This window comes from Bactrocera latifrons, unplaced genomic scaffold (genome assembly GCF_001853355.1).
Source record: "Bactrocera latifrons isolate USDA-ARS-PBARC rearing strain unplaced genomic scaffold, ASM185335v1 scaffold_24, whole genome shotgun sequence".
NCBI classification, from domain to species: Eukaryota; Metazoa; Arthropoda; class Insecta; order Diptera; family Tephritidae; genus Bactrocera; species Bactrocera latifrons.
In genome coordinates this window covers 775,284-796,837 of record NW_017535963.1, presented here as the reverse complement: position 1 = coordinate 796,837, position 21,554 = coordinate 775,284, and the positions used below count along the sequence as shown (strand labels likewise).

The window sequence follows — 21,554 nt, the reverse complement described above, 5'->3', positions numbered from 1 at the left end:
AATCGCCGTGGGCGTTAATTTGAAGTGTCTACACATACAGACATACGCACATACTCTCATACACACATACACTCATACTACATGTAAAATCACAATAAAAAGATGTTGACACACATTTTTACACACACACATTCGAGCGCTTAGCATATTTTAAGGCGATTAAGCAGGTGTTTCCCTCAAATAAATTATGCTTATTTAATTATGAAAAAAAAAAATTAAAAAAAATAAAATAAACTGAATAGGTCTTTGCAAGCATTAAAGAAATTATAGATTTATATATGTGATCATTAACATTTTAATGAGATTTAAATAAGGGGATGCTTAAACTTTAGGTTAAGTGTCATCATGCCAAGGCATGGCATTAAGGCGTACTAATAAATTTTAATACATAAGACTGCTGATAAAAACAAGTAAGGTAGAACTTAACTCTCCAACACCAGTAAAGAAGAAGAAGRAAAATAATAAGAAGAAGGAAGAACCAAGTTCGGGTGTGGCGTAGCCGAACATCAAAACCGGGTTAATGCTTCCCGAATTTTAATAATATATTTGACAGGTTGACCTTAGGTTAGATTCGCTTAGGTTACATCGATGCTAAAAGGGTCTCACTTGGGCAGCTAAGAGCACCGATCCGTTGGTTCCTAAAAAACTCCTATATACTGGCTCGTAAGACCATTATAATCCGACAAATCGCTTCGAGCTTCCTATAAATGAGTTGAGACAAGTAATAGCAGTTTCGACTATATCTTTTGTTTTCCTGAAGATAACACTAATCGATATTTTCCAATCTTTGTGCTGCAAAGGCAGGACAATGGTCGAGAAAACTTGGTATTCTTTATCGGAAAAAATCGCAATACTAACTAAAGTTCACATATTCATTATCTGTCATCTTAAACAGTTGTAGTCCGATTTTAAAAAAATTATCCAACTTTGATGCACTATTCGTACAAAGTTATGGGCAGATATAATCCTTTATGCTTGATTTGTGTGCTGAAAAGTGAAATAATCAGTTGAAAATTCTGTTATATGGAGAGTAGGCGTTGATGGAAATGTTCGAGTAGAGATATGTAATTTCCTCTAAAGTTGGGTGGTAAGATTATGTCATAGCTCCTTTATAACACTATCCTACCATTTCGGGTGTAAATTTGCTTTAGACGCATTTATTTTTTGAGTGATCGCTCTTTCTTTAGTTTTGGTTATAAGGGCAATGGGCTTAATTATATTCCGATTTAATCGATTTTGACACTGTTCGTGTGGATAGTAAACATATTTGTTTTGAGAAATTTTGATTTGACTTAGATGATTTGGGAGATTTGTATGAAACTTATTTAAGGGAGGAGTCACACCCACTTTTTAAAAACTTTAAAAATCGCTCTCCGTCTCGGAGGGAATTGATGTAGGAGTCACAGCACCATGCACCAAACTCTCCATACTTTTGCTGAACAAGCACTTATACAACATGGGCCTAGCTTCTTGAGTAAATTGCGCTTCTGTGACAATGAGCCTGAAACACCAGAACACCTGCTAATTGAGTGCATATCAGTCTGCAGATACAGGATAAAGGCCTTGAATCCATATTTCCAAACAGCGATCACATCGCTTCACTACCATCTGGCAGTTTATGTCTTGGGCTTTATCAATATGCTGGGGGCAGGTGAGTTTTTGTGACTTAGGAGAGAACACAATACACCTAAGGTTGCGGCGTATTCCTTGTTTATCTATCTAAGTAATTGTCGAACGATTTAGACGATTTTCGAACTGTGTTAAATTACCGGCGCCAAGTTTCATGGTAAAGATAAAATGGTAATTAGCCGACATTTAGTCCATATTTGAATTTTTGAGCGGGCCCAATGTAAATCTAACTCATGAGTTTCTGGAATTATTTATTGAGAATTATTGTAATATTGTAATCCAATTAATACTGTTACATAAGCGGCAGACGCGGTTAGTACACAACTTTGTGCTTATTGAAGAAAAAGTTATAGATTTTTACTTTGAAATTGGTCAAAGTGATTTCTTATGAACAAAAGTAGTTGAAGACTAAATTTTTTTTTTATAAAATATTGTTATAATTCGTAGCCAAAAATGTATGGCTTATAGCATTCGGTTATTGAGAAATAGTATATCTATAATATGGTATATCATTTACTTGAAATAAATTTTAATTGAAACTTTTTATCTACTTTCTTTTTATTTACAGCAAAACAAAAAGCGGAAGACATTAATGAGGTATGTTAATATATTGTCTTTTGATCTAAAAAAAATCTATTTTTGTGCTAATGAATTGTGTTGAGTATAGGTTTAGGCAGTCTTGGTGTTTTTGATGTTCATTTCGCAAGCTAATTTGAGTTGGAGCTAAATTGACCAACAATTAGAGAAATTATTGGGATTTTTGTAAACAAAGCTGAAAGTAAAGTGTAACCTTATATTGTTTTGTTTTTAATAACATTTAAACATCTACCCGACTTACAAAAGAAATTTCGGTAACCCTTTGGAGAAATTACCAAAAACAATTTTTTTAAAATCAATTTAAATATTTAAACTTAAATGCTTGTCGCTGCTGATTTGAAATGTTTTGTTTTTTTATAACCCCCTTATTAGGAAAAATTCTGGATATACCTGCAAATGTTGCGAAGTCAAGCATTTTCTCATAATATTTATGTATAGACACCAATGCCCTAATGTCTCTTACATAACACAAATAAATAATATCACTTAATGGCAATCTTTCCATTTGCCATTTGCACATCCACACACACAAACAAAGCATACAGACATAAATGCAGATAATTAAGATGCCAAACGATGCAACGAGGCAAAATAAATTATTGAACAATGCAAAAGGCAGACGACATCAGTAGTGGCAAGATAATGGCAGCCAAGCAGATAGACAGATTGCCAGTTGCAAAAACATGAAGGCAGGCGAAAGCCGATACACACACACACACCACATGCAACTGGAATGCACGAGCGGCGGTGCGACGCAAGGCAGAGCCAATCGTTTATTCATACACACAACTGTGGACGAGGGGGCAGCATTTTGCGCAGAGCTGGCTAAGGTAGCCAGATATGAAGAGTACACAGCAAAGTGATGATAATTTTTCTTTTTGTTAAATAAATAATGAATAAATAAGTCAGCATAAAAGCACAAGCTGCCGATAGGCGCAACTTTTGCTCACATTTATACAAATAAAAACAAACAAGCACAAAACAAAAAAAATGCAAAAACAAAAATAAAAGTATGGTATATAAAAAGAAATGTGCTCGCCCGATAAGATGCAAATATATGTGAATGAGAACGCTGCTGAATAATGAGACGAACGGCGAAGACGGAAGCGCATTCAAGGGAAGCAATGTAGTGCAGTCACATGCATACGAGTGTTTTTGCAAAAATATGCTGCAGAACAAGCTTATGAGAGATAAAAAAGCATATATGTAAGTATATACATATATATGCATCAGTATCACCACCCACAAGCGTCAGATTGCATTTCCGGCAACTCGTTTTTAGCAATTGCTGCTGCTGCCACTTGAACTTGCCAATTATATTTGAATAAGAAATTAAAAATGAGTGGAAAAAACAATATAAAAAAGGAATAAATTAAAATATTTTCTTATAACTGCCACATGTTCAGTGAAGGAAATGATATTGCCATTAAATACTTATTGAGTCAGTGGTTAATTTAGTATAAAGTGAAATTAAAAGAAAAAGAAAAAATTTATTGCAAAGAAGAGAAAATTTATTTTTTTAGGGGCCATTTCACGCCATAACACCTTACACGATCATCTAAAGTCAAAAATACGTGTTTTAGTTAAATCCTTTACTTAGAATTTGGAAGAAGAAAACTGAAATTCGGACATTTAAAAAAAAAAAAATTTAAATTTCAGTGAAAATTTCGCGATTTTTTTTTTTTCAAATGGTTGTAATCGAAAAAGCCTTTAAGAATTGTATCTCAAAGACCTCTGTAAATTTTCATGAAGATGGTGAGTAGTCCTGAGAAATCTTGTCAACCGACTTCGAAACACAGTTCCAGCAAAAACGTGTTTAAAAACGGCGCACTTAGCCTAGCTAGCCCCCAGCGCACAAGTTCTCAATGCTGTATCTCTGAAACTGTTACTCGGATCAATTTGAAAATTTAGCACAATCTTCCCGAGGTGTTGTAGGGTTAGATAAGACAATAAAAATTGTCGATTTTTTTAAACCCGTAAACCCATCTAACCTCTTAATATAATATAAATGAGTATAGGTAAGAATCGAAGAACTAGTCGATATTTTTATGTTTGACAAATGGCCGGCTTAACAAACAAAGTCATGTTCTGTGGAGAAATTCACCCTTCAGTATGATATGAAAAGTTGAAAGCAGTGACAAATATACTATGCCTTCGATCATTACCTGAAATAAATCTTAACTATAGATATCTATATAGGTCGTATGAAAAATTTAAGGCGATGGGTACAGCCGTTTGCGAAAAGTTTTCCTCTGCGATCTTGAAAACGGTGTTTAGAGTCTTGGGAGCTCATTACATTGTATAAAAAAATTTTATAAATAAATTAATGTTTCCAAAACTTTCTGCCGGATAAACATCAAGTTTGTAAAACATTGTCAAATATAAATACATTCAAGATCTGTAAAAAAATCGATTATTTCTAATCAAAAATGAATGACTTTGAGATTGGATTTGGGTATACCTCCGTATAAAATTGTTCCCACACAAGAGCTGAAACCATTGATCCACCGTAAATATCGTGAATTTGGTGATTATGTCTTGGAACAACTTGAAAACGGTTTTCATGATTTTTTTAAAGAAATTTTTTAAGAAAAGTCAATGCACTCCAAGAAATTATGTTTAAATACCATTGGACTATTTTTTTGTCGGATTATTTGAAATCCTTGGTCTCTAGTAATAAACTAGACTATTTTTAAGTATTAAAAGCCAATATTCAAATGCTATTCATGATATATGCCTTGATTTAGTGCAAAAAGTACAAGAAAATTGAGTTAAACAAATTGGTTCCCGCAAAAAAAATTGTGGAGGGTATTTGAATGAAGTTTCATTCAGAACTTTATTGTGCCTATTGTAGTTCACATTAAATAAAAGCATTTGAATTTTCTTAACTGCCAATGTGGTTTTGTGAAAAGAAATGATTTCACTCTTATTTAAAAATCCCTTATATAACATATCAACGAATAATTAAATATTATACTATGTAACAATAGAGTATAAAGGGATCTCAATAAACTTGCTCATGATATTTTTAAGGTTTTTCGAAAGTAAGTTTTTAGGGAAAGACTTTTTTAATTATATTTATTTTGTACGGAGACTTCTAAAGGCATTACCGTAATACCTGGATCAATCAAAACATGTCTTAAAGTATCTCGGGCTAGAATCAATAAGTTTATCAAACTTATTACAAAATTTCGAAATATTTGTTATGCTTATTCTATACAAATTTACTTTTAAAAGTAAGAAAATGAATTAATGGTCTTGAAATTCAAATCCAGGATTCCTTTAAGGGGATGATTAGTTAAAATATAGTTTCGATTCCACTGTAAGAAAAGATATTAGTATCACTTACACATTAAGAGTGTAATATAACAGTATGGCAAAACCAAACTTTTGGACAAATCGCGATTTACTTCTCAGCATAACCTTCTTGATGCTTTTTAAAAGCAACAACAAGTAACAAGTTCAAATCTGGAGAATACGCTGGATGGGCCAGCAGTAGCCTAGTTCAACCAATCTGCCATAGAAACGAAGAAATATGAGCCGAAGATTGCCTTTTTTGCCATGCAAAAAGTGACCACTTTTATACAGTTCGGCTTATAAGCAGCACAATGAATCGGCATCACACAAAACTTGCGGTTGTTTTACTCTTTCCAAACTCATTTCTGAGTGATATGATGGTATTCACGTTCTTCGAAACAAGTTGGCCGACTATGTCTATTGTTTTGACTGTTTCTTGGATTCTGTTCATCGATATATATTAAACAGTTCAGTACCCTTCCCACGACAATTGGGTCAAAATAATCGGAACGAATACGGATTTTTAACCGGTCAAAGACTGACAACTCGGAAGTATTCCTTAAAACTATTTCAGGAATACTTTTTGCCACCACAACAGCAGGAACCATAACAAAACTTTGGATTTCCTACGACTCGCGCTTAAATGAAGTCGAACACCATCACAACAACACCAAAAACTTACAATTTCCTTCTAAACGCGTTCAAATAGCGTCAAACACCGCTGTGAAGCGTTCCCACGGTAGCGCTTATTATTCGGAGTGAGCAAAGGCGCATTTCTTCACGCCGATAGTTCTCTCGCGGCCAATATTTCATGCACGACATGACACATATAGCTTTTGGAGATGCCTACTGCCTTAGCTATACCTAACCATTTGATCTATTCGAGCATGGCTACTAGCTCTTTACGCTATTTTCCACTTTAGCTGCTATTATACTCTAATTTTTTTGCAAATTGCTCATGGCTGCGAAAAATTATGACAAGACATTTATTAACATATTGTGGACCATAAAAATCTCAAAGGCGTTCACGTAATTAGTAGTATTAGAGTAGCAGCTACATTGTAAACAAGAGTCATCTACACAACACTCATACAGCACCATACACCGTAGGGATTATGTACCCGTGGAGTTGCGCCATTTATTACGGTGAAGCGTCAAATTAAGCTCAACTGAGATAGGCAAGTGTTGGGAGGATAGTCAAAGGCTCATGCTCCAGCGCACAACTATTAGCAGTGCCACATTTACAACGCACCGCAAAGCCAACCATTAGTAGGCAATCGAAGCTACTTAGCCGAGAAACGCATGCCGATGCAGCCGGGCGCGGTGCACGCAGCACTATGTACCCTTGAGCAAAGGCTGCGATAACAAAAGTTCTATATGTGTACATATAGATAGATTTTTATATATTTATATGTGTATGTGTGTGCATTAAGCAAAAATAACAACACAAAAGGTGGGGAGAAACAAACGTCGGCAGAAATAAACAAAGGTGATTGCAAGCTTGCGAATATAAACGTTGCTTATAATTGCTATACATGTGTGTGTGTGTGTGTAAATATTATTTCTATGTAAATATGTGTGGATGTGGTAGTGCAGATGCACTAGAATTTCAGCGTGCGTGTGTGAATGAGCGCTTTTCGTTGTCACTGTGTGGCGGGGAAGTGCCAACTTTTTCACAAACACATACATATATGCAAAGTGTATATGTATTGACATACCTGTAACAGTTATACTTTGTGTGCACGTTTAGCTCAACTAGAAGCAACCAACACAAAGCCAGAACCCCACACATGCTTCTGTGCTTGTATGTGTGCGGCGGTGAGTTGCTGTCGCTCATTTCTGCAAGCGCTCCGACGCTTTACGCTCTTTCAATGCCAATCGATGCGCTGCCACACAACTTTGGTAGCTCGAGGTACTCACCGGTGCTTTCGCAAGATTGTTGTTGTTGCTGTTTCTGCGCATGCTGATGCTGCGTTCGCTGCCGCTTCTGCTGCTGCGGCTGCCAACGATGCTGCACGTTTATGTCATTGACCTTTGAAATTGCATCTTGTCTACCGCATACTATACAACCAGCCACGGCGCGCATATATTTGCGCTCGTATGTACTACATAAGCTTTCGCGCATACTTGCACGCACACACACCACATCTTATTTGCACGTACATATATGTATGCTGTTAAGCACACAGTGGAAGCTACATATGTGTATGCGAGACGGCGTGTAGCTGCTTTGGCACTTTGCATCTGCAATACGCGCAGCTGTGCTCTGCAAATATCAGTTGTGGCCCTCTTTACCGCTGGCAACTCTTTCGCCTCATCGTCGTCGTGCTTGTGTGCCTTTGCCGATACTCTACGCTGCCTGCTCCAAAGCGTGATGCAAGTGGCTCGCAGTTATGGTGGGCAAGGGCGTTCGATGTTCTTCGGTATTCAAGACACACACACATATATATCAATTCTTATATTTGTATGTGTGTGCGCTCAATGCAGCGTTGAAGCAAGAAAAATAAGCAAACTCACTTAAATGCGTGTTTGTATGTAGTCAGTTTCTCACATACATACATGTATGCTCACATATAATTTTAGCTCCTACCTCCGTAATATGCGCTGATCTGCTGTTGGCTTTGCTCGACAACTTATGGCATTATTTTTCAATAAAAATAAACCGACCTTTATGCGTATATACATAGATACGTGCATATGCTTCTATAAGGACGGTGGTGTGCAGTTTATTAGCAGCATCTTAGAAATATTTTTGATAATAGAATTGTGATTTCATTTCGTAAGGGCTAACAGACTTTAGTTTGTTAAGAGAAATGTTGATTTTTTTAAAAATTGTTATTAACTGAAGTTCTCAAAGCTAGGATTGATGCCTCGAAAGATTTCGCTGAGTGTTTGGTGGGATTAGAAAGGAATCATCCATTACGAGCTGCTCTAGCCTGGTCGAAGCATTGATTCTACATTTCACTGCCAAAACTAATGAGATTGAAGTAAGCTATTGAAAAAAAAAAAAACGGCCAGAATTGATCAGCGGAAATGGCTTCGCCTTTCATCGAAACAACTCTAGACCCGACACATCTCGGATGACTCGGCAAAAACTTGGTTTTGATGCATCTACCATATAGCGCTGACCTTGCACTATCGGACTACTATTTGCTTCGGTCAATGCAGAACTCCCTTGGCTTTTAGGGCAGCCTGTGAAAATTAATTGTCGCAGTTTTTCGCCGAGAAACCAGAAAAGTTTTACACTGATGGAATAATGCCAACAAAAATGGTACACATTTGGTTTATTAAAGTTTATTACAAAAAAAATATATATATGTTGTGGTTTGATTAGAAATACGAAAAGACTTTTTCGACTATCCAATATAAGATATACAGATGCAAAATTGTGCGCTATCAAAACCTCTTCTTCTGTTGCAACGAAACCTTAGATGCTTTACAAATACAAAAGATTTCTTACAAGAACTTACAAGATTTTGATCGGTCAGTTTGTATGGCAGCTGTATTTTTTAGTCATCTGATTTGAACAATTTTGTCGAAGACTACAGCGTTGTCTTAGACAAGACAATGACAAATTTGGTGATGATATCTCATTAAGTCAAAAAGTTTTCCATGAAAGCATTTGAATCAGATCGTTCAGTTTGTATAGCAGCTATATATTTTCCGATAAAGGCGGGTCCCAACTTTGCAGAACGATATCTCTAAAATTGAGGCACTAGTTCGCATGTATACACGCGGACAGAGAGAAGGGCATGACTAAATCGACTCAGATCATTATGTTGATTTTTTTAGATACTTTTATATGGTCTTCTACGTTCACAGTATAAAAATAAAACAAAAAAATATTAATCGATCTACTACTTCTGAAAGCTTATATTTTTTCGATGCAACAGCATATTCTACCAATATACAAAACTGATTTCCCATAAATTGCCATATTTTTTCTCACCACTATACACCATTGTATAGCGTGTACCTTTTCGACGACTTTGATTGACCTCCCCTCAGTCCCTACTTCAACTTCTTAATAATAGGTATAAAGAATTGCAGCGTATATTTACCAGATACATACTAACTAAACACACACATACGAGCATAAAGTGCGTATCTTAATTCACATTTCTTATATACATTCGTGCACAAAACTATATCTTTATTCATATCTCGTCTTTCTTTTAGTGGCATGCCACACAACTTGCACTTCCCAGCGCTCCAGCAGTTACCCTTCGCGGTAGCGCCTTGCCGAATCCCTTGAGACATGTGCGCATCCGTGGTGCCGCCTTGAACTGCTTCCTACTGCAACGCAGCAGCTTCCCACTCAATTTAACGTCTTCACGTGTTTTTTTTTTTTTTTTTTTTTTTTTTTTTTTTTTTTTTTTTTTTTTTTTTTTTTTTTTTTTTTTTTTTTTTTTTTTTTCTTTTTTTTTTTGTAATTAGTGGCTTTGTTATGCCCTTCTGTTGCAATGCCGGTTTTTGGCTTTAATTTTAATTAACGCACATTATGTATGTGATAAAGAAATTATTTACGTAAGTAGATCTGACAATGTGTGTAAGTGGGTGTAATTGGCTTTGAAGCTCGTTTTATTACAATTGTGAAGGTAATAATGTTTAGCGATGTAAAGATCGGAAGTTTGTCACTTTTTATCCTTAGTTCTGGAGACTAATATGAAAGGAATTTATTTTTCAGACAAATTTTTAGAACCGCACTTTCCGCGCCATTTTATCCTCCACCCTTCCCTCGGGAAGTGCTTCATCTTGTTCAATTTATTCTCCTTTAAACAGCTGAAGGACTCTGACAACAGATAAGCAGATTGACGAACTGCTGAGTTTGACAGTGCCACGTCCACTTCTTTGACCATATGAGCTTTCCTACCTTTTCCTTTGAAGTCCTATGAGGTTTGACAGCGTCGAGGCCACTTCCATGACCACATGAGCTCTACCCTTTTCGATATCCCAAGAGACTGATGGTCATCCACATTATTTGGTATTCGTTGGCAAGATCCGAAGAGCAGAGGCCGAGGAAAAAAGGGATGTCTCAAAATCTCTTCGATTATTTCTTAATTAAATGGTTAAGTTGGTAGCAAAATAGACACCGAGGGCGTCGTTCCCAAAATCCAATCTAACTCCTTTTCAAATCTCGCACGAGCTACATATTCCTTGAATAATCATACTAATCCTTCGTTAGCACCTCGGATGATTTTATGCGGCCTATGATCCTAATAGATTCTTCTTCACTTTGAAGACGGTCAGTATAGGCATTGCTATTCGGTTACACTCTTCGTGGCCCATTTTTTCGCTACGATCCCATATACTCAAAACTAAATCGATAATTCTTTAAGAGACCTTCAGTATGGCTCTCTTACACTTCGATATACCCGCTGCTGTCCGATTCCATTCTCTAGAGTCTATCTTCTAAGCTACGAACATACGCACTCACACTTAAATTGAAAATTTTTTTCGAGGGAGGCTTCTTCCACTAATTTTTTCATCTCTGCCTCTCTCTCTCACTATCAAATACTAGACTTAAGGATAGCTATCTTGAAAAAGTAAGGAAAGAAGTGCGTGATATAAACGTTGGGCAAAAGTCATTGTACTCTATGAACAAGAGTTGAGTAAATTAGAAATAAAGAACACGTGACTTTAATAAGTTTATATATGTACTATATTATTTCGAACATATGTATTTAATAACTGCTGTTGTAGAAAGAAATTAAAGAAAACCAAGCGATGAACCGATAAAAAAACTTAAAAACGAAAATGCAATGAAGAAACGTCCACAATATGCTTCAAAAAACACGCAAATAACAAAAACTACAACAATATTATATACACACACAAACAACAAAAACTACACCAATATTGTATGCTGGCTACTCCTTCATTTGATATTTATTTCTGTCAATGCTTTTTTATCGATGAAATTTTAATTGGCATTGCTGTAAGATTTTGACAAACTGATAACTAACCATCTACAAACGAATACAAAATGGTGAACCACAATTATGCTTGCGTTGCAAAAGTGGAGTGGCAGACAACACACATACAAATGCATTTACTACTGTGGGCAAAAAATAATAAGACTTTGTTCATAATTTAAAATTTCAGACATAAGTCCGAGCTCTTGCTACAAAAAGCTCAAGTAGTAGCTCTTATTGACAGTTTGATCTGTCGAAAGGAATCCTGAGTGCAACATACCACGATAATCGAGGAAAACTGTCCATATAACCTTCATTTGTGACCTCTACTACGCGGTTTTTTTCGACTTCGGTGCACCTTAGTCACGATATTTGACCGATTGATCGCCTGTTTTCAGGTGGTAAGCAAAGATCCAAGACTTATCGCCAATAATAATACTTTTCATGGCATCCTGATAGTTGGAGAGCATTGTTTCACAGGCGTTTCCGAATCAATCGAGCTTTCACTCTTCTTCGGCCCAAATGATCTTTTAAATTTGTTTTCACTGATACTCCCGCGATTTAAGCGATTCCACTAAGATCTATGACTGTTAATCATCGATTCTAAAGCACTAATTCCTTTACTTTTTGTTGAATAATTTTACTCTTCATAAAATTAGCCGAAAGCACTTTACGTACTCCAGAAAGACAAGCCAAAGCCAGAATACCAAACACTAAGACTATTTTTGATGTGGCATTCGGCACAGATGTTGAATGTAGAAATATAATATATACATATACACCTAGTCGTCTGTATAAAATCGTATTTAAAGTCTATAAAAAGGCTATGAAACGGAAAAAGTCTTAAAACAAAGAAATACGGTTTTCTACAATAAAGGAAATGGGGAAAAGACACTCCACAGCAAACACTGCCGAAAAACTATTAAAATCCACAACGATTGTCAATTCTTTGCAAGAGCACACACGCRCACACACACACATGTGTTAGCAAACGCCACACATGCATAGGCCAAAATAAGCTTATACATATTTTAACTTACATATAATTGTGTATAGCAGTGTTCATATATATCACTATGCCTCTACTACCTGCCTTCAAATATTCAGCTGACATTTTTCCGCATGCAGACCATGACCCACACCAATGCCAGCCGACCAACCGCATACGAATTCGGAAGTGCTACACCAAATCAACGCAGCACATCGCTACACACACACACATACACATATACGCCCACAAACACTCACACCTCACCACATTTAGCTCTTAGCGCTTTTCCATCACTCATACACTTGCACACAAGCTACAAAAACAACGTAAAATTGAGTTACACTGCAACGGCGTCGTAACAAAAGCGGCAACAACTTCAATATTGCAATAGCAACAACAACATTTTAAGCCGTAAAAACAACAGTAACTTTTTTCCTTTGCGTATTTGTTGCAGACGAGAGAGTTGCGCTCAACGTGAAGTAAGTGAACAACAACACTTGACTGACTTACATAAGCACAGAGACACCACACATACACACATGCAGCTGTATGGGTGACTGGGAAACGTTCGCCTACAAGTATTATATTGCGGTGGTGGGGTAGGAGTTCGCAGGTAGTTGTATAGGGTAGTGGGTGCACCGCCAATCACTGTTAAACTATGAAATTTGCTCGGTTCATCACCGAATTTCAATTACAATTACCAGACCGCCATTAGCTGGGGGTACATAAAAGATTTATATATACATATTTTCATGCATACGTGTTATATACATATATATATATAAGTATATATGAATAAATTACCTAGGTAGATTTAATATCAACGGACGTTTATTAAATTTGTATATAAAGAGCTCTATATTTTTTCTTACACATAATCCAAGTAGCTTTATTTTAACGGTGCTCTAGCTTCATATTTAATTCCATTTGCAAATTTAATTACCAAACCGCACTAAGTGATATTAGTTTCGATGTTTTATAATACTTTTAATTTTTTCTATATATACGTGGCACACTTTTAGGCGATTTACATATGATTTTTAGTAATATACAACTTAGCTCAAGAAATCGATTGAAATGAGCTTAGATATTGAAATATGCTTACTCAGCAGAAAAGTTGAAATAACAAGAAAATTTACTCTACCTACCAACCAGCGATTTTTCCATTCCCCGAAACATTTTTCATAAACACTCTTTCGAATGACCTTCAGCTTCTTCATCGAATTTTGTTTTATCTCTGCGATCAACTAAAAGCGGGTTACACGGAGCTGTAGTTTCAGTTTGGGGAACAAGAAAATATCACACGGAGCCAGATCTGTTGAATACGGAGGTTGTTTGCTGCTTTATAGGAACAGGTCGAGGAAGAACACGTTTAATACCCAGAATATCCAACAGAATGATTCGAACGATATCACGCGAGATTTCGAGCTCTCTTGCCATCTCTCTAACACTTGCTGACGATTTTCAAGCAAGTGTCATATTCTTCACCTTTTTAATATTTTCATCAGTTGAGGTGGTCGAAAGTTGCCTAGGCTTGAAGATTCTCGTATGCTTGTGTTTTTGAAAAAACCGAATCACTTTAAGTTTTTTCTAACATTCGCAATAATTTTGCACACGAAATTGGATTAGAAGTACACAATTTGAGACAAATTCTGTTTTATCCATTGTAAAAATTGCAAAGCACTGCTGAGGAGTCCGGACTTAAGCAGCTGCTGCAAATAAACTGGTTGATAGATTCCGCTCATATTTGGCACACTAATTACGGACAGTCTTACCAACTTAGCAAAGTACATTATTTTGCCATATCTCATACCCAGGGAATTTAATTATAATTTCTGAGTGTTTTTCTCCCAATGCATAGGGTGGTTACTGAAAGAACAAAATTTTATCACTTACTTAAATAACCAACTGAAAAAGGTTAGTTGTTATACTAAATAGCGTGATAGTTTTTGAGATTTGTTACGTCGGTGTTTTAATAACAACAGTAATGGTCTCACAAGCCTCGGGCTCTGAATTTCGTCAGTAAACTTAATGTTGCCTTGGCATGAAGATAGTAGGTCCGTGAGCTAAGCTCTCCGTAGTTGTTAGGCTGCACAATATCTTCGAAATGTAGGCAAGTATTGGTAGTTAACTCGGTTGCAACGAGTTCAGCATAATTTTCGCCAACAGCGTAAGTCAATGTAGTCCCTTACGTAGCACAAAAGGCAATCTCCTCCGCCGAGAATGAAGTCCTACTGTTACAGAAGCGCGTGAAAGCGTTCAATGGTATACATATGAGCTTAGAACCGAGCCCACCTAATTTCGGTACTAGAACACGGAAATATAACTGTAGAAAAACTGCCAGAAGACTTTGATAGTTTTGTAGCCAGAACCCGTCCTCGCAATGGGTTCCCAAATCATAAAGCAGGAATTCCATAAAGAAAAAAGGCGGGAGAAAACCCTCAGTAGCTGCAAACTGCTCGTCTGCAGGTATATATTAGTAGAACAATTTATACATATATTTAATAAGACAATAAACCTCTGTAGGAATAATATTAGGATACAAACTTAACCACAATATTCCGCAAAAATGTTATAAAGATTATTTTGCCCATTCTACCACACTTTGGTAGATACTGAAGAGCTCATGTTTCTTGATTCATAGTACTCACTGAAATATGAAATTGATTCCTCGAATTTAATAAGAATCGCGTGATCTTGCTATTTCCAAGACTCTTGAATTTATTCGAGTGCTAATTCTCGAAAAAGCGCTGTGGAGGGAAAAAGGCACAGTTCTTTTCCAAAAAAAAAAAAAATTTAAATTATTACTATAGCTGCAAAACGTCACAATGTTTAAAGCCAATCTTCAGAGGTTGGTAACCCAAAATTCATTGCTTCACAAAAATCTGGAAAAATATGATTATTATAAGCAAACAGAGTTCTCCTTCTCATCCTTGGTGCACATAGAACATTTAATTTTAAAAGAATTGCAACAACAGCATCATAAAGATGGAGGAATACAATATAGGAAATAGTTATTTTTACGCATTCAGTTATATATATATATGTAAGTATATATAATTATAGAAGTAGATTTCCCTCGCCGAACAAAAAAGAGCAAAAATAAATAATACCCAAGGAGCAAGGAAAAGAAACGTAGACGAACACAACATTCAAACGGCTACAAACATATACGAAAATAGTAGTGCATACGAGAACAATGCGAGCAACAACTGTAGAATCTAAGCATCACAGAGTGGCAGCGCGGAGAGGGCTCAACAGCAAAACAACAAACATTCGGCAACTTTAGCAAACAAGAAATTCACACACACACAAACACGTTCATACACAGAAGCAACGGCACATGAGCAACGAGCAGAAAGACTGCTGCTCAAATAGGAAGAACAACGATAAAGAATAATAGCAACAACAACACAGACAAACATAATCAAACAATCACTCAAAACAGCAAAACGGCAAACAAGCAACCAACGAAACGGCGGAGCGAAATCGTCCTATCCCACGAAACCACAACTTTAAATCGGAGCAACGGTTGTCACGATGGACGCGTTGGAGCAGCACATAGCATACAGAAGCGGTGCGAATACAAAGTCACGAATGGCAAGGCAAAACATAACGGCAAAAGGTTAATCAACTCTGCAAAGCAACGTTGAGCAGCGTAACGAATGTAGCCAGCAAACGATTCATGGAATAAATAGTAAATGGTGGAATGTGTGAGCATGCGAATGTGCACGAACACAACAAACAATCAAAGCGACGGCAGCGGCAGCAGCAACAGTAGCAGAGGTAGCAGCAGTGGCAGCTGCAAGCAGCCAGCATAAGTTGCGCTGCGCAAATTCCAAACAGTGCTCCCAGGCGGTGTTATGTGTGTGCTCAAGTATGTGATGTGTTGTTGTTGTTGTAGCACCAAGCAGCGAATAACATTGACTCCCAAAATGGAGTTCAGGGAGACACGTTGCTCCATGGCAATGGCATTGAGCGCAGCTCATAATGCCATAATAACAACAATACAAGTAATTGCAATAATAACAACCGCTACAAATTATTATATGCCTAGAAATATGCTACAAAGTATGCGCGTTGAGGTATATGCGAAATTATTTGAGAGCGAAAAACTTATACTAAAGAGTTGAATAGTATGAGAGCTCACAGTTTTGGCAACAAAAATGCCACTTTATTATGACAGTGAGTTGCTGACTGCCATGAGTGCTTACTATCCAATTTTATAGTACGAAAAATACATTTTGTTCCACTCTGGTTGGCGCTCTGAGCACGCTCCAAACTTCAACTATGACTACCGTATTGTTGTTGTTATAGTAGTTGTTACTGTTGTTGTCAATAGTGGTTGTGCAGCACCTACTATAGCTATGCAATCGTTTTTACAAATTGTCGGCTTGTTCCCGCTGCCATACAGTGGCAAATGCGCAGATGTTACGTATACGCAGCGGTGCCACCTTAGGCAGCTCTCAGTTGGGGTAGTACCTGTCAGGTATGGATTTAGCTGTTGCCAGCATATGCGTAGGTCTGTGTTTATGTTCATGTATTTGTATGTGTGCAAGCATAAAAGCATAAATGTTGCATCAATTTTGCAATGTAGGTGCACTTATACCTTATTGGAGGGGAAGGTCATTAATATGAGTGCTTGCTTTCGCTGTTATAATTATGTTTATTTATTTGTTTTTGCTGCTGTTCAGTTTTCGTACCGAATTCACAATGCTTCTTCAGAGAAGTGGGTTTTCTATGGGTTCATATAGCTAGTGTAGTTTAGATTTGATATTATATACAAATGTAGATGTGATGTAACGAACTAAATAATTAATTCTATTTAATATTATTGTCATTAATTATTTTATTTTTGTTACAAGAATTTTGCTATGTATGTTTAAGTAATAGAAGTTGAGAAAAGTTTTCAATTCTTCACCAGTTTTGAAAGATATTCCCAATGCCTTTATAATTAAAATCGAAAAAAAATCACCGAAAAATACCCTTCACAGCTGCATTTTGAATAGCATAAATGCTTATAAAAAGATTTCTATTTCGATTTTGAATGGTCAGTTTTATGGCTTACCGCTCACCGAAATATACTCATCATAGTTGCATTCCTAATCACATAAAAGGTTATAAAAGAATCTCGATCTCCATTTCAAATGGTCAGTTTGTATGGCTGCTATATGCTACATTGCTTCAATCTAAAAAATATATATGGAAATTGTTGTATTWTCTTAAGCCATAAAGTTCGCCAAATTTCGTGAAYATATCTTGTCTAATAAAMAAAGTTTTCCATACKAAGGCCAGACTTTGAGTGATCTTTTTGTATGACTGCTAAATGCAATAGTGGTTCGATTATGAACTTTCCGACATATAGGCAGCTTTTTGAGAATAAAAGAATATAAGGGACTAGTTCGCGTATACATATACAGAAGTTCTCCGGAATTTTTTTCTAGTTGCTACCAAATTTTTTGGCAAACATGATTTAAATAACTTTTTTTTTTGTCAAACATTTGAAGCAAAGATATATCGCGCCTCACGAAAACGATGCCAATATCCTTCGCGCATACTTTTATTAGTTATTTATGAAATTTATCAGATAGCGCATGAAAGCGCACACATTTGTGGTCAACACCAAACTATCTACACGCACACATATCTCTCAGTTCTCACCGCGTAGTAATTTATGACTCCCACACTTGATTTATTTGTTCATGGAAAACTAATTAAGGTATATATTTGCCGTCATCAACAGATTACTTGAGGAATTTACGTACATAAATGTGAGCTAATTTCTCTGTTTTATGTGTACTAATTGTTGAAATTGTAAAATTTTGCAATTAAAAAAAATAAGAAGTCGTATATATGAAATTTGGTTGTCAACAGTTTTTCATACCATCATGATCTACTTACTATATGTTGTGTGCTCTTGTATTAATGTTCAAGCTGCTGAACCCGAATTGAATCACTATTTCCAAGCCTCTCATCAACAAAGACAAATACAAAACTTTGAACATAAGTCAAATATGAAAAATGTGTTACACCAGTCTAAGATGAAAAAATATTTATATTTTTATATGCTAAGTGTAGTGTTAAAACCATAAATCAATAGTTGCAATATTAAAAAAAATATTTTTCTGTTCAATTCGTTGTAGTTTTGAAGCGTTTGGACGTATCAACTTCAATACAAAAAACCTTACAAGCATTTTTCTCTAAACTGCATTTTTAAAAACGAGTCATAGAGACACCCTTTGAAGAGTTGATTTTATAGATTGTTCCAGTGGTCGCTATTTTACATCAAGATTAGATTAAGTTAGGTTAATCTGGTAGGCCAATAATCCATACATATAACAGTCTGGTCCTTTGCGGTACCAAATGGATTTCACTTGCTAATTCCAAGAGGAGTAGTCATCCTTTACGATGCTTGCGCTTGACGCGAATTTTAGCAGACTCTGCGGCCTCCCTGTCGATTATTTTAGATCATAATACCAATATAAAGTTTTATACATACAAATATTGCTTTAATAAAGCCTGAGAGAAAGAAATTAGTTTCCTCTTCCTTTGCTAACACAATTGATAAAGAAAATTAGGACCTTTTTGAATACTCGAAAATTGTTTTCTCATACGTTTTTTCTCGAACTAATAACAAAAATAATAAATAATAAGCAGATTATGTAGGAATAATCATAAAAACCTATATATACATATATGCTCGCAAGCTTTCATAGAAAATCCGCATTTAATTGCCGCTTAGAGCAGGTAAATGATGTAACCGCAAGTAAGCACTTCGGCAATTCAAAGAAAACACTGTTTATAGGTGTGCGTGTAATTTATTTGCAGGTATGTTTGTACGTACTATCTAAGTACACTTCGTGAGGAGCAAATAATGAATCACTGAAGTGGTTGTTGTATGGTTTGAAGTTTATTTTGGCGATCAGGGGTGGACTGAAATTATTAATACCTTGAAAGCAGTTTACTCGAATCTACAAAACGTTTTCTATATAACCTATTTAACTTTTTACTCATTTACAATACACGTTGGTAAAGGTATATAGAAGAACAAGAAAAATGAGAATTAACGGGTGTTTGCGTGTCTTAGAAGGAAAATTCCACTATTATCATCTATAATCAACAACTGAGCCGATTTTATGCTCAGTTATCGAGATATCTTGCATACACCCTCTGCTTTCTCAGAATCCACTCATCTTACCGAATAGCCGATACAGTATTACTATTGGATATAGCTGCATCTTAACTGCAAACAGACTACAGTAAAAACAAAATAAAGTATATTTTAAGGCGCTAAAGAGTAATACAATGTTTCCATTTATCCTACAATAATATTATCCTTACTTATACACATACACACTGAAAATTTTAACACAAAAATCAAAGGCCATCAATTAAAGGATACTGTAAGTACAAATTTCGGTCACAGTGTGCCTATTTGATTGCACAAAACTGTATTTCATAAGCAAATATCTGATTTTTCTTCTATACTGAAGGAAAACCGGTGAAAGAGAGCCATTATTTGCAGAAATTACAGATTGTAGAGAGGAAATAAGATTGCTACTAAAAGGAGTAAAACAGCGAGAGAGAGAGAGATATGTAGAGAAAGAGAGCGAGCCGCGCTGCAGGAGTTAAACACACAACGCTGTTGAAGGCAACAGCGAAAACAAAAATACAAAAATAACAACAAAAGCAATAACAAACCGGATTAAACTTTTGAAATAACAGCGGAATTAAAAAGCAGCACAAAGAAAGCACTAAAACAAACTATGGCGAAGAACAAAAGTAACGGCAACAACACAATGAGAACATGCGAAAGCAGTAAGATGCAAACATGCCGGCAGCAACAACATAACAAACGTAAAAAGTATTTGGAATGGTAAGAGCGCGGCGAAAGCGCAGAAAAAGCATGTAAGCCAAAGCATGAAAGCATGCAACAACAAAAATAATAACAACAGCATAAACACAATTTAAGCTGCTGAGCAGCAAACAGCGTCGTGCAGCAAGCAGCAGCTGCAACAATAACAACAACGCAACAGCAGCCGCCACGAAGCTCACGACAGTGGCGGTGACAGCGCACGAAGCAGCGACACAAAGAAGGAAGCACGTAACAAAGCAAAAAATGTGTAGTATTTGCGCAAAGCATACGCCGCATACAAAGTTTATGTGTATGTGTGAGTGTGTGTGTGTGTTTTTGGTGTGTACTTGTGGAAATGCGACTTTGTTGAGGTAGGTCAAACGAAAAATAGGTACAGCCAACGAACTCGAAGCAGTCAACAGTCAGCACCGGCAGCAGCGGCAGACACACAAACAAACACGAAAACAAAAACAATAAGGCAAGAGGCACATAACCAGCCAGACATGACAGCAACATGCTTTTGCACATCTTATGTTGCTTATACTCGTATAAACATATATGTGTATATATGTATATAGCTTTATTTATGACGTGCAGACATACATAAGTACATGTATGTAGAAGCTTTTAAGTATATAATATAATAGATAAACAGGCAACTAACCGGCCGGCTTTTACGCTTATGTATATGAATGGGTATATGTTCCAGCAACAAAGCTGTTGTTGCGCACCCCTTTTACCACCCCTTTTAGGTGCTGCACACAATGTTACTTGTTGGTGTTGTATATATATATGTATGTATATAAAAATATATATAATTCGAAGAAAAATCGTATATATTGCATTACCAGCCGGCAGTAAGCAAGTTTTGCCAATTTCATAACTAGACAGAGTAAATGATAGACAGTCGCCTAAATAGTCAGTTGGTCAAATAAACAGTTCAACAGTTAGACAGTGACTTACACATGAAAATATGGCAACTGAGCTATGAAAGAAAAATTAGGTGCCAGCTAAAGAAGAGCCAATAATAATTTGCGATTACTGCAAAGTGACTTTGAAAATCATTCACACCTGAAATCGGGCAAACAATTAATCAAATACAACAACAAAGCGGCCAGCATAGGTATTTACCTAACAAATAATAATATATATATTTAATATGCTACTAGCTGATGTATCGGGTGATTTTTTTGAGGTTAGGATTTTCATGCATTAGTATTTGACAGATCACGTGGGATATCAGACATGGTGTCAAAGAGAAAGATGCTCA

General features: G+C 36.2%; 1 long non-coding RNA gene across 1 annotated transcript in view; it reads left to right on the top strand.

Annotated features, from left to right (window-relative positions):
• The window catches only part of LOC108969081, a 45,135-nt gene that overhangs the window by 20,190 nt on the left and 3,391 nt on the right, over positions 1 to 21,554 (top strand). The window contains exon 2 of the long non-coding RNA XR_001993381.1: positions 2,198 to 2,226. This is a non-coding gene — a long non-coding RNA (uncharacterized LOC108969081). The remainder of the gene's footprint in view (positions 1 to 2,197; positions 2,227 to 21,554) is intronic.